Source organism: Macrobrachium rosenbergii, chromosome 19 (genome assembly GCF_040412425.1).
Source record: "Macrobrachium rosenbergii isolate ZJJX-2024 chromosome 19, ASM4041242v1, whole genome shotgun sequence".
NCBI lineage: Eukaryota > Metazoa > Arthropoda > Malacostraca > Decapoda > Palaemonidae > Macrobrachium > Macrobrachium rosenbergii.
This window is the reverse complement of record NC_089759.1, coordinates 4,094,304-4,108,777: the sequence shown is the minus strand read 5'-3', so window position 1 is coordinate 4,108,777 and position 14,474 is coordinate 4,094,304. Positions and strand designations below refer to the sequence as shown.

Here is a 14,474-nt window from a genome sequence, read left to right as displayed (position 1 = left end):
GAACTTCCATTGGACACCAGTGCAAAGAAATGCTTCAAATGCCCTGGTATCTTGATAAACGTATCCTTTGTAAAGAATAATTCTTACATTACGCAATCTATTGTTTAGTATACACGGAAGGCAGCATGTAAAATCAGTCCCTGATTGCCATATTTATACCCACAAGCAGTTTACAGACATTTTTGGCGGTTTTTCATTGGTTGTCGAATCTGGGAGGGCCTTAGATGTACCCCAGGCTTCATTCGCCTTTCGAGTATGGTAGAAAGCTCTACCGAAACGTCAGGGAATTAAATGGACTTTCGACAGCTTCTGTATAATTTACCTGCCGCTACAAAGGAACTCATTTGAGAGACTAAGAAACTACAATAGAAATTAACGGCATCCAAAGGCCATTCTGTTTAATTTATTATTGTTGTTATTATTATTATTATTATTATTATTATTAGCATCATACTTCTACTTCACATCGGGATCGAACCCGGGACTCTCAGATGATAGGGCAGAGTGCTACCGACTGACCCACGCAAGTCAGGAGGTCACTTGCCACCTGTGTGGGTTAGTTTGTGACGCCCTTGCCTTTCATGTGAGAATCATGGGTTCGAACCCGGTGTGAGGTAAATATCTAGTTTTAGTTCACCCGTGATTGTATTGATTTCGATATTTATTATTATTATTATTATTATTATTATTATTATTATTATTATTATTATTATTATTATTATTATTATTATTAAACGGCATCCAGAGGTCCATACTGTTCGATGTAGTTTGCTTGAAAGCACGGCTTATTACTATTATTATTATTATTATTATTATTGTTATTATTATTATTATTATTAGTCAAAGATAAACTCTTATCATGTGGAACAAGCGCACCAAAGGGGCCATTAATATGAAATTCGAGCTTCCAAAGAATATTATGGTGTTCATTGGAAAGAGGTAAGAGGAGGTATAAAAAAAAAGAAAGAAAAGATCTCACTTATTGAAAAAGGAAAATAAATAAATTATAGGGGTGTTATAAAAAAAATTCTCTAGGTTTAAATACATGCATTAATTTTATGGACTTAATTTTTTTAATAAGCTTTTTCTGAGAGCGGAAATTTGACATCTGAAGCTAAGCTCTTGCGGTTATCATATTAACATATTCTGTCCTTACTCTTCCAATTTTTACGAGTCAAGCACATAACTAACGTGTTATGGACTAAAGCGCAAGCACCCACACACACACACACACACACACACACACACACACACACACACACTCGCACAAACAAATACACAAACACACACAGACACACCCACACACACACAAACACAAAGCGTTCCAGTAACGGCAGACGATGCGGTATTAAATTTACGAAGGTAAAATGTAAGACTTAAAAGATATGACCATTTCGCCTCATTGAAGCGTGATGCTTTAGTTGGATACAGAAGGCCAATTACAGCTAATACCTAATCCACGTGTTACAGTAAAATGTAATTTTATATCTCAATACTTGTTAAAATTTTGTGATACCTCGTTTGAACGTGATTTATGAAGACCGTAACGAGCGTAATTGCTTGACGGGAATATTGCTGGAACTCGCTCTAATTCTCTCCCTCCCTCCCTCTTCCTCCTTGCTTCAGTCTAATGACTCCTCTCGTTACACACGGCCGGCCTTTCGATGCTAATATCGATAACGAGCTTCTTTCTAAACCGTTCTGTTTACCGTGATATAGCGCGCTTGGGGCGTCATCGTACGCAGAGGGCAATAAGCGAGTTTAAAAGTCTAGAGGTCTAGAGAGAGACAGACAGAGAAATGAGCCACCCAACTGAATCCGTTCTACCGTGAAAGTAGTAATGTTTCCACGACCGTAACTAAACAGCACCGCAGAAATGGCGACGACGAAGAGAAGAAGAAGAAGAAGAATGAGGGCTGGTTGGGTGGGGGTTATAAATAACGAGGACCATCCACTTCCCACACGCCCAACAAAACGAGACAATTTCAGGACATTAAGATTCGTCTACAGGACGCACTACTCGGCGGTTGCATCTCTCGTGGCTGCGTTCAATAAGACTCTTGGGAGAATCACCACAAATTTTCGAGGTCCAGCTTCTCAAATGAGCCGTAGATTCTCGACGGTAATGACCGTTTGTGCGTAGTTTAAGTAAATAAAGGCTGATTTAGGGGACCCTGCTTTGCATATTTACTGGAAACCCGTCGGTTTTAGCGTGCGTTGCATTGTGGGAGGTGTAATGGCTTCTTTGTTTAAGTTAATGATAAGTTCCTTTGCGGCTTTTTTTTTTAGGTTTTCTATTGAAGTTAAATTGCCTGGGAATTATTCTTTTGTTGACTGAGATTCTTGTAGACACGTATCAAGACTCAGATGTCTGTTGACGCTTTCTAATGAAGACTAGGCCTAGCTCAGATTGACCGGATACACTATGTTTGCATTCCCTCCATGGGGGAATTGTGCCGTCAGTGCGCCTCATGCGGTGCATTGTAAGCATTACTCAAGGTTCTTTGCAGCGTCCCTTCGGCCCTTAGCTGCAACCCCTTTCAGTCCTCTTACTATCCCTCCGCTTATATTTTCTTTCTCCCGTCTAACTTTAAATCCTCTCCTAGCAGTTGATTCATTGCAGTAGGCTACAACTGCAAAAGATCTTCCTCCTGTTAAACCTTTGAAACCTCTATACTGTCAATTTCCGTTTCAGCGCTGAATGACCTCATCATAGATCCCAGCGCTGGGCCTTTGGCTGAAATCATATATTCCAATTCCAGTTAGGATCGCATGGTTTCAGAAGAAGGAAATTGTAGGACTGTTTAGTATCTGAGTCCCCTGATTATAAAAAGGGCTTATTTATCTCAATTAGTCGCTAGATAATTCCATTTTCACCAGATCTGAAGGTAGGAGAAGCCGCAAAAACAGAATTAGAATTGCAAATGAGAAAGAGGTCCAGATCCAATATGTTTTTATCGTGAGTCATTAAAGTAATGGATTCTTGCAATAACAACTGCAACAAGCACAGGCAGATATGGTAAATAACAAATGGTCTGTGTGTGTATGTGTGTGTGCGTGCGTGTGTGTTTGTGTATGTGTGTGTGTAATTTTAAGTTAACGCAGTCGTGCATGCTGATATACATTCAAAGACATACAATTTTATAGCATTAACATGCCCTTTATATTATACTAGCTGACCAACCCGGCGTTGCCCGGGAAAACTCTGAGTGACAACCTATTAACTCTCTCTCTCTCTCTCTCTCTCTCTCTCTCTCTCTCTTTCCTGTTAAGATAAAAAATATGTATAGCATATATTTATAGTATATAAAAACTATAGTACATAAAGAATATTCTTCATCTCTCATCGGAGGCTGTAATGGTTAATATTAATATATGAAAACCGATAGCAATGTTATTACTAATAGCGATATTAAAGATATTAAAACCAATATTAATATTATTACTTAATAATAATGCTGATGGTGATGGTATTACCACAAGGATGGCCCACGAGTGTTTCAAGATCTCAGGAAGTAAACAACTGGAGAAACAGAAGCAACCAAAGAAGGAGGAGGAGGAGGAGGAGAGAGGAAATAACGACGATGATAAATCGTGAGACTGAATGTTACACGCTTCGTGACAAATATGAACGCGAAAACCACACCCCCTTTTTGTAACCCGCGTCTGGAGACGATCCCCGAGGCCGGAGTATTCCCTGGGGCCCCTCGCCACCGGAATCCTTGAAGTCCTCGCAAAACTGATACGGCGGAAAATCAACAACAAAGACGACAATATTCCGAACGAGATTTCTCATTTCCAGCGCGTCAAGAGGCCCCCCAAAAAGAGACCTTTCCAAACTCGACCGTAATGATGGGGTCCCCAAGGGCCATAGTTGCTTTTTTTCGTGACGACGGTCACGTTCATGAGCCCTGTGGAAACGCGGCAACAAATCATCATCATCATCATCATCTTCGTCTTCATCTGGACCAAAACCCACAACGACATAGATGATCGCGAAGTCTCTCTGCTATTATCAGACCAAGAAACCTCGTTTTGTGGCGTTCCTTTTCTGATAGGCTTTGACGGATAGATTTCTCTCTCTCTCTCTCTCTCTCTCTCTCTCTCTCTCTCTCTCTCTCTCTCTCTCTCTCTCTCTCTCTCAAGTAGAGGACAATATTCAGTCTATAATGACTCTGATAAGCTTAAATGAATATTCTTAAACAAATTTAATCCTGCATGAAAGATAAGCCCGCCTCTCTCTCTCTCTCTCTCTCTCTCTCTCTCTCTCTCTCTCTCTCTCTCTCTCTCTCTCTCTCTCTATTTAGGGTTTTAAAAGACCTAAGATTTGTAGAGGAAAGTTTGCAGTCAATAATCGATTTTGATCATTTTCAACTAACGGTATTAGACAAATTTTATCTTACACAAAAGATAAACCCACCTTCTCTCTCTCTCTCTCTCTCTCTCTCTCTCTCTCTCTCTCTCTCTCTCTCTCTCTCTCTCTCTCTCTCTCTCTCTCAAGTACCTAAGATTTGTAGAGGACAATTTTCAGTCTGTAATCGATTTTGATAAGCTTCAAATAATATTTTTAGACAGATTTAATCTTGCATGAAAGATATTCCCGTCTCTCTCTCTCTCTCTCTCTCTCTCTCTCTCTCTCTCTCTCTCTCTCTCTCTCTCTTTAGGGTTTTAAAAGACCTAAGATTTGTAGAGGACAATTTTCAGTCTATAAACGATTTTGATAAGTTTCAACTAACAGTTTTAGGCAAATTTAATCCTACACCGAAGATAAACCCACCTGCTCTCTCTCTCTCTCTCTCTCTTTCTCTCTCTCTCTCTCTCTCTCTCTCTCTCTCTCTCTCTCTCTCTCTCTCTCTCTCTCTCTCTCTCTTTAGGGTTTTTAAAGGACAATCTTCAGGTCAAGAGGTGAAACTGCAGACGAGAGTCAAAATATGGCTCGGTGATGTTGCATGTTGTACATGAATGTGATCTCACCATGATTTGCGTAATCGATCAGGTAAAATGTTGAAACATCCTGATTGCAGGAAGAGAGAGAGAGAGAGAGAATAAACTTCGTTTCTTGGCAGAAATCAATTCTTTTCATCGATTGCAGTTCGTCATTCTTTTGTTCGATCCATTTTCTTAAGAAAATTGCACTGTTTATCTTTGACTTATTTTTATATTTCAAGGGTCCTAGATATGAAGTATCATCAAAGTATACTATTTTGTTTTGGTAACTCATAATATTCTTTTTTATTTATACCTGGAGATAATGGTTAATCTATTTGAATTACTTATTGTCTGTCTCGTTTGTAATATGATTTTATTTTGTTTGTGAATTCTGATTTCTTAGAAGACCATTTTTCTAGCGATTATTTTGACGTCATTTTCTCATATAATGTTCTTTGCGGTGTCCTTCCTTAGGCACCTAGCTGCAACCCATTCCATTCCTCTTACTGTACCTCCGTTCATATTATCTTTCTTCCATCTTACTTTCCTCAACCCTCTCCTAACAATTGCTTCTAGGTGCAACTGCTAAGTTTTCCTCCTGTTACGCCTTTCAAACATTTTTACTCTCAATTCTCCTTTCAGCGCTGAATGACCTCAAAGGTCCCAGCGCTTGGCCTTTGGCCTAAATTCTATATTCCATTCCAATCTCAGTTTTTGGTTTCCTTAAAATATCGCCCAATAAGTTTTTATTTTTCAATCCTCATTATTTATTAAGATACTGGCGAATTAAGTGTATTAAGTAAAACAAATTAAGAAAAATTAATGAGTTTAGCGATTTTGTGACTATTAAGATATCAGAAAGGAAACTTAGATTTATTAAACAAAAAACAATATAATGTGCATAGATGCTTTTGTGTAGGAATGGACACATATGTGCTTATTCTTACTTGTATTATATATGTATGCGCATTAATATACTGTATATATATATATATATATATATATATATATATATATATATATATATATATATATATATATATATATATATATATATATATATATATATATATATATATATATATATATATACATATACAGTATATATATATATATACTATATATATATGTATATATATATATGTATGTGTGAGTATGCATGTGCATACGTGTGTATAAAAAATAAAAATGCAAACACACAGCTCATCGCTCACTCATGAAAACCACGGAGAAAGACGTGAAGTGTATCATCACATCACAGTTCCGAGACTTGAGCCCAGCGAAACGGAAAGCAATATTAATGCCATACTCCGTAATTCCCCCTTGACGCCCTTTTTGCCATAACGACGCAGATTACGGGGCAGTCAGTCAGAGTCAGTCAGTCCTTCAGGTGACGTCAGATTTTTAATTCAAGGAGCAGTGAAATCCGTCAGATATCGGTTCCGTTCAGTTGTCCCGTGGAATGGCGGAAAACGGTTACATTATGCCATTTTATTTTTTACGTTTTTGACTCTAAGTCGCTGGTGTTCGGTTGAGGCGAGCGAATAATGATAAAGGCTGATATTAAAATTTTTTCTGATACAAATTGCCTCTTCTAGCCCAAGATTGAATAAATACAAATAAAACCAACGATACCATCATCATCATGTACACCTTGACAGATTTTCGTTTTTTGTTGTACGCAACGAGCTACCAGAAGCAGTGAATTAGAGAAAGCAGTATTTATAGGGCTTCTAAAGCATAGGGACATAAATTGTTATTTCAGTCTAGGAGTGGAGATTAACTTAAAGAGAGAGAGAGAGAGAGAGAGAGAGAGAGAGAGAGAGGGAAAGGATGTTAATGAACGATAACGGATGCACTAAGCATATTCTCTCTCTCTCTCTCTCTCTCTCTCTCTCTCTCTCTCTCTCTCTCTCTCTCTCTCTCTCTCTCTCTCTCATATATATATATATATATATATATATATATATATATATATATATATATATATATATATATGTGTGTGTGTGTGTGTGTGTGTGTGTTTGTGTGTGTGTGTGTGTACATTGTGTACGCGTGCATCATACATAGACACGAGTAACCTTACTAAGAAAACATACACACACACAAACACACACACACATACATACATACCCACATACCTTCGTGTCTATGTACGTCGAATGATAATTTTTTATTACAACAACTCCACCATCTCCGGAAATAATGACATCAATTTAACATCAATTTGCAAGATCGCCGGTGGAAATAAAGGGTCGGAAATGACTATCCCGGAGATGTGTAAAAGATTCTCTAAATTCGATTCTTAGACATTTAAATTACACGACCGGGATGCGGAGACACTATCCAGAGCTGGTGATTACCTGTGTCTTCTCCGCCACACACCTGTGTGACACTCGGCCAGGTGTAACCGAGGAGGAGGAGGAGAAGTCATAGTGGCTAGGTTTACCTGTTCTTTCCGTTTTACGCGCGTAATGGACACCTGACACGGTATGGAGTTACTGCGCATCTTTCCGACGCAGGCCATAGTCGGACCAGAATCACTACGAACTCGTAGTGCATTTTAGATGATGCCACTTTTCCCAGATTCGTTTCACAAAAGCTTCACGTGTGTTGGGATGTCGTGGAGATGTGGCCCAGATTCGATTCCTAAAACCTTGACCTAAGTTGGGATGTCCTGTAGTATGGCAGAAACGTTGCCACCTTTCCCGGATTCGATTCACAAAACCGTGACCTAAGTTTGAATGTCGTAGAGACGTGGCAGCAACTTTGCCACTTTTCCCAAATTCGATTCACAAAACCTTGACCTATGTTAGGATGTCGTGTAGATGTGGCCCAGATTCGATTCCTAAAACCCTGACCTGAGTTGGGATGTTGTGTAGATGTGGCCCAGATTCGATTCCCAAAACCTTGACCTAAGTTGGGATGTTGTGTAGATGTGGCCCAGATTCGATACCTAAAACCCTGATCTAAGTTGGGATGTTGTTAGATATGGCCCAGATTCGATTCCTAAAACCCTGACCTAAGTTGGGATGTTGTGTAGATGTGGTCCAGATTCGATTCCTAAAACCGTGACCTAAGTTGGGACGCCGTGTAGATGTGGCAGAAACGTTGCCACTTTTCCCAGATTCGATTCACAAAACCTTGACCTAAGTTGGGATGTCGTGTAGACGTGGCAGAAACATTGCCACAAATCCCATTGTACCAGGTCAGAAAGGGTAAACAGCTTGACACTATTGTTCTGCGTTTCTAACACTGAAGACGCAAAATGAGAGAAAGAACTGAAATTTTATGACGAGTACAAATTGTTTTGACAAGTCGTCTAACTAAAGGAATTTTTTCATATTGTTGTTTTAATTTGAATGAAATATCTGTTATTTAGACTTTAGTGATTACATATTGGCAAAATATAGTTTTCTATAACTGTATCCGTTGGCGTACGTACACTCAAGTAGAACTGCAATGTATATACGAACATACTGTACATGTGGGAATGTTTACAAATAGAATGTAGTTGGGTTGGTAAATGAAAAAGATACCATTTAAAGTGAAATGCAAACTTAGAGCATGTTTTACTTTATTTAAACATTATAGATGAATGATAAATAAGTACAGTTCAAAATTATATATAAAAATAGAGCCTCGTTTATGCGATGAAAATTTCATATGCTAATAGATAAGTAGGCAAAAAAATAAGTAATCAGCCTCTTGTTATCACGTAAATTATGCTTGCAGACCGGAAACAGGAAAAAATGATAATTGCATTAATAGTAATTTGGATCTGGAGGAAAATTTGCAACAACAAAAACATTAACTGGCAACTCCACGTGACCTTTAACTTCTCTGCCGTCTATATAAGCGAAAGACCTGCTTTCATAAAGTTATCTTACGATTGGGAATGACCCATAACAATGTATTCTTCAACTTCTAGAGATATTTCGACAGCATGTTGCATAGGGCATCGTAGATAATAATAATAATAATAATAATAATAATAATAATAATAATAATAATAATAATAATAATAATAATAATAATACAACTAAACGTTTTGGGTCAATTGAAATGCATGCTCATTGGGTTTTGAAACTGGTGGAGATATGTTCTCTCTAAGGGTTTTGATTTGATTTATTATTATTATTATTATTATTATTATTATTATTATTATTATTATTATTATTATTATTATTATTATTAAAATCATCCAAACTTTAGTATACCATCTAAAGGCACTTCCTAGCAATCATTACTTGCTTCTAAGTTTTCAATAGGCATTAACTATTGATTTCAGCAGTAACAGTAATATTGATAATAGTTGTACAGTTGAAAAGATAAAAAATTTAATATCTAAATCGTAAAATGATACAGAATGTTATAAGTACAAAAAAAAATCCTAAAGATTATGACAATACCACAAAAATTACATAAAACAAAAACGATTTTATTTACATGTTATAAACGGGAAATAACAGGATACTAAACTGCCAATCTTTGTAAATATGGCTCCTCCTCTATTTACCTCTTTTCCGTGCGCATATCTGTGCGTATGTGTCTGTGTGCGCGCGAACGCTCGCGCACATCGTTGCATCACTCATTCACGGGCCATAAGGCACCGAGAGGAGCACACACCCTAAACTAACGTCTTAATTATAGCTTATTATCAAAACCACTTAGCATAGTTATATGGCCATAGGCAAAGCTTGATGTGTGAGAGTCACGTGATCTATCTCAGGAATGAATAATTAGTGTAGGGGGAGGGGGTGGGAAAATTTAAGAGTGGGTGGGAGGGAGGGAAATGGTATGTATGGGGAGAAGGACTGATTATTCACGGGTGAATGAGTGAAGGTTCCCTAAACTTTGAGGGTGAAGCGTTCTTTGACAGTTATTCCAATCATTTACGTTCAGGTCTAAACCGGGGGGTAATTTTGTTCATCAGTGTTCATGTCAGCATGAAACGTTTGTCCGGATCTAAAGAGGGAGATAGAATTTGTATGGATCTAAAGAAGGTAGAATTTGCAAGGATTTCAAGATAGAATTTATATGGATCTAAAGAAGGTTGGATTTGTAGGGATCTAAAGAAGATAGAATTTGCATGGATCTATAGAGGATAGAATTTGCATGGATTTAAAGAAGATAGGATTTGTCCGGACATAAAAAGGAAGGTAGATTTTGTGAGGATCTAAAGAGGAAGAAGAATTTGTACAGATCTAAAGAGGAAGATAGGATTTGTACAGATCTAAAGAAGGTAGGGTTTGTCCGGACCTAAAAAGGAAGGTAGATTTTGTAAGGAACTAAAGAGGGAGATAGAATTTGTCTGGATCTAAAGAAGATAGGATTTGTCTGGACCTAAAAAGGAAGGTAGATTTTGTAAGGAATTAAAGAGGGAGATAGAATTTGTCTGGATCTAAAGAAGATGGAATTTGATCGGATCTAAAGATAGAATTTGTATTAATCTAAAGAAGATAGGATTTGTTCGGATCTAAAGAGGAAGATAGAATTTGTCCGGATTTAAAAAAGATGACAAAATTTGTACGGATCTAAAGATAGAATCTGTACGGATCTAAAAAGGACGACAAAATTTGTGCGGATCTAAAGATAGAATTTGTAGGTATCTAATGAGGAAGATGGAATTTGTAAAGATTTAAAGAGAGGATAGAATTTGTAGGGATCTAAAGAGGAAGCTAAAACTTATGTAGACCTAATGGTAAACATGAAATTTCTCTGGATCTGAAGAGGGAACATATAAAATCTGTCTAGCAAGAAAAATTTGTCAAGATCTAAAGAGGAACACAACATTTGCCTGGATCTAAAGAGGAATATAAAATTTGCCTGGATCTAAAGAGGAATGTAAAATTTGCCTGGATCTAAAGAGGAATATAAAATTTGCCTGGATCTAAAGAGGAATATAAAATTTGCCTGGATCTAAAGAGGAATATAAAATTTGCCTGGATCTAAAGAGGAATATAAAATTTTCCTGGATCTAAAGAGGATTATAATATTTGTATGGATCTGAAGAGGGACGTAAAATTTATACAGATTTAGAGAAGGTAAAATTTTGCCAAGTAAGTTCGTCTTGTAAATCAAAATAGAGCCGTTACAGACCGTGAACAAAAATGAATAAACATCGATTTTTTTCAGAAACCTTTAATCTAAACGAAACTCTTTTAAAATCCTAAGAACACAAAATGAAAGTTATGTAACCTAGCTGAGGACAACACCACATTTAGAACATTTTCCTCGTTGGTACGTGGACGAATATGATTCATTAGTATCAAGTGAGATACAGCCGTTCGTGTTATCATTAGTTATCTTTATCTGTTGCAAAACCATTACATAACAATTTACTCCAATAGAACCAGACTGTAATACACCGCATTGGCGTGAAAGATATCCACTCTAAAACAAAGGCAATACATCACAAATCTGAGACACCCCCAATCCGTGCTAACTGAACACGATGTTACAATGGAATATTCATGGCATATTCATGTGAATGGATTGTTCTTACCGACCTGATGGTTAAGCTGAGGGACTTTCTAGGGCTCCTGACAATCGCTGACGGCCATAAACGGCCGATAACGGTCGTTGAATTGTCATTATATCTAGAGCGATTCACACGGTCCATCTGTAAACTCGCCAGACATGAATAATGAGGCGCATTTTAGATCGATTGTCGTGAATCAAAGCGGGGTGTGAAAGTGTCTCAGGAAGACTTGCAGAAAGGGGATTTTTTCTTTTTATTTTATTCTCTCTCTCTCTCTCTCTCTCTCTCTCTCTCTCTCTCTCTCTCTCTCTCTCTCTCTCTTTCGAGAGAGAGAGAGAGAGAGAGAGAGAGAGAAAATTACTATTTTTTTCAAATTTTGCTCTTTCTCTTAGAAGATATAATGTTTCCAATAATTGTTTCTCTCTCTCTCTCTCAGTCAGGGAAAGAAAATTACTATTTTTATCAGATTCTTTCTCTTTCTCTTAGAGGATATAATGTTTTTAATATCTCTCTCTCTCTCTCTCTCTCTCTCTCTCTCTCTCTCTCTCTCTCTCTCTCTCTCTCCCAGAAGATATATTGTTACTAATACTTGTTTCTCTCTCTCTCTCCCACGAAATGAAAATCTATTATCTTTATAAAATTCTCTCTCTTTCTTTAAGAGCTCTCTCTCTCTCTCTCTCTCTCTCTCTCTCTCTCTCTCTCTCTCTCTCTCTCTCTCTCTGTCGGTTCACTGCACGATCTGACGGCTGAAGATTGAGACAAAATCATTTTGACACTCGGGCCCACATCGGAGACAGATAATGATGACGGAGCAACCTCGTCAAAGCACAGCCCATTAGACGCATAAGGAATGTTCTACAGCGCATTTACCACTTTCGGCGAATCCGAAAGGAGCCGTGGAGACGGATGTGAATTTCCAGATCCTTCCAGGACTCCGCCCACTTCGTGCAAAGTACCTTAGAGACGATCCATCGCCGGCGATAGAGATAGGATTTGCGATAACGGAGTCAGATGGAAATCATCTTTCCCGCAGAGGGGTAGTGCCATCAGAAGTGCACCTTACGCGATGCACTGTAGGCATTACTAAAGGTTCTTTGCAGCGTCCCTTCGGCCCCGAGCTGCAACCCCTTGCATTTGTTTTTGTTGTACCTCCATTCACATTCTCACTTCCATCTTGCTATCCACCCTCTCCTAATAATTGTTTCATTGTGCAACTGCGAGGTTTTCCTCCCGTCACGCCTTTCTAACATTTCTACTCTCAATTTCCCTTTCAGCGCTGAATGATCTCAAAGGTCCCAGCGATGGGCCTTTGGCCTAAATTCAATATTCCATTCCATTCCATGGAAATCATCTCCATTACGACCCGTTTGCTCTCAAAGATGGGCCTTCTTTTATGGTTGTAGATTTAGCTGGTTTAGCTGGCCTTATGCCAGCACGGGCTCTTGCTCTTGGGCAACCCATGGGGTTTCTGCGACGTCACGCCTCTTTCAATTCATTCTTCTCACTTTCTCTGTTCCTTCTTATCTGGTGACATATTCCTTGTTAGACATGTTTTTATCGATTCTGTCACAATCTCAATTCATTCCACTGGTGTGTGTGACCTCGTTGGCTGTGACGCCAGCTAGTTTATCAGTTCAATCAATCTATTAGACAATATCTTCTTCTTCTTTCGACCTCATCAGTCCCACTGTATAGCAGGGAGGGTTGGCCGCTCGAGTCATCTTTCTCCATCTATTTCTGTTCCTTGTATCTTCCTCCCCAAGTCCACCTCACCCATATCCCTCCTCACCCCACACTCCTCCTCCTCCCAATCACTGGCATGTTCTTGGCTCTCTTGATTGGCTCCACCTCCTCTCTTCTTATTACTCGACATAGCATCTCAGACGAGCTTCCCTAGCCGTCTTTACATTACATATACCAGGCATTCTTCTTATATCTGGAATCAATCAATTAGACAATATCACTCAAGTTAACCGACCAACGCCAGTTAACGACATTGCTAAGTAAATTTCCACCGCGAAACAAAAATAAAAAAAATGTATAATGAAAAGGTAGTGTTTTCTCCTCAAATCGATGACTGTTCCAGCAGCGACGCCAGTTTCCAGTACAAATCAATCAGTCAATTCCTTCCAGAAACTCAGTGCAGTAGAGTTTTTGGGTTCATGAGTAATTGAACGCTGTCTTGTATTGGGAGGGTGTAGGGAGCCGGGGGGGCAGTTATTGACTCAGGAAGGCTTTTATATGATGTGATACACGTGAACTAATATATTAAATGCAACTTCGCTGCTCCTTAATGCAATAACTTCAGTGAAGTTGCCCCCTTTTTTTTAGCAAAGAGATTGCATAAGATCTGCTCGGTCGATCTTCAATATGAGATTGGTCTCTTGGAATAACTAGAAAACGAACGCTTTTATATATATATATATATATATATATATATATATATATATATATATATATATATATATATATATATATATATATATTTAGATATATGTATGTATGTATATATGTATGTACACATACATAAACTGCAAATGGAAGAACGTGATAATCCCTGATAATTTCCAGTGTTCTAAGAATAGCATAATACGAAAGGCTTAGGCTTGAAGGCTGGTTGAGAGAGAGAGAGAGAGAGAGAGAGAGAGAGAGAGAGAGAGAGAGAGAGAATCATTTATAATTCCTTCAAGTAAAATTCCAGAGGTGTTAAGGACCACTGGCGTCTTGCCCCCCTCTCTCTCTCTCTCTCTCTCTCTCTCTCTCTCTCTCTCTCTCTCTCTCTCTCTCTCTCAGGTTAAATCAATCAAACTAAACCAAACACGACATCCCTTATCCACCGTAGGGGGTTAGTGCCGTCAGTGCACCTCATGCGGTGCACTGTAGGCATTACTTAAGGTTCTTTGCAGCGTGTCTTCGGCCCCTAGCTGCAACCCCTTTCGTTACTTTTACTGTACCTCCTTTCATATTCTCTTTCTTCCATCTTACTTTCCACCCACGCCTAACAATTGATTCATAGTGCAACCGCTTTGCGGTTTTCCTCCTGTTACTCCTTTCAAACCTT

The 14,474-nt window shown here is 38.4% G+C and overlaps 1 protein-coding gene across 1 annotated transcript in view; it reads right to left on the bottom strand.

Annotated features, from left to right (window-relative positions):
- Nucleotides 1-14,474, bottom strand: part of LOC136848572 (barH-like 2 homeobox protein) — a 79,195-nt gene that overhangs the window by 27,679 nt on the left and 37,042 nt on the right. The window lies entirely within an intron of this gene.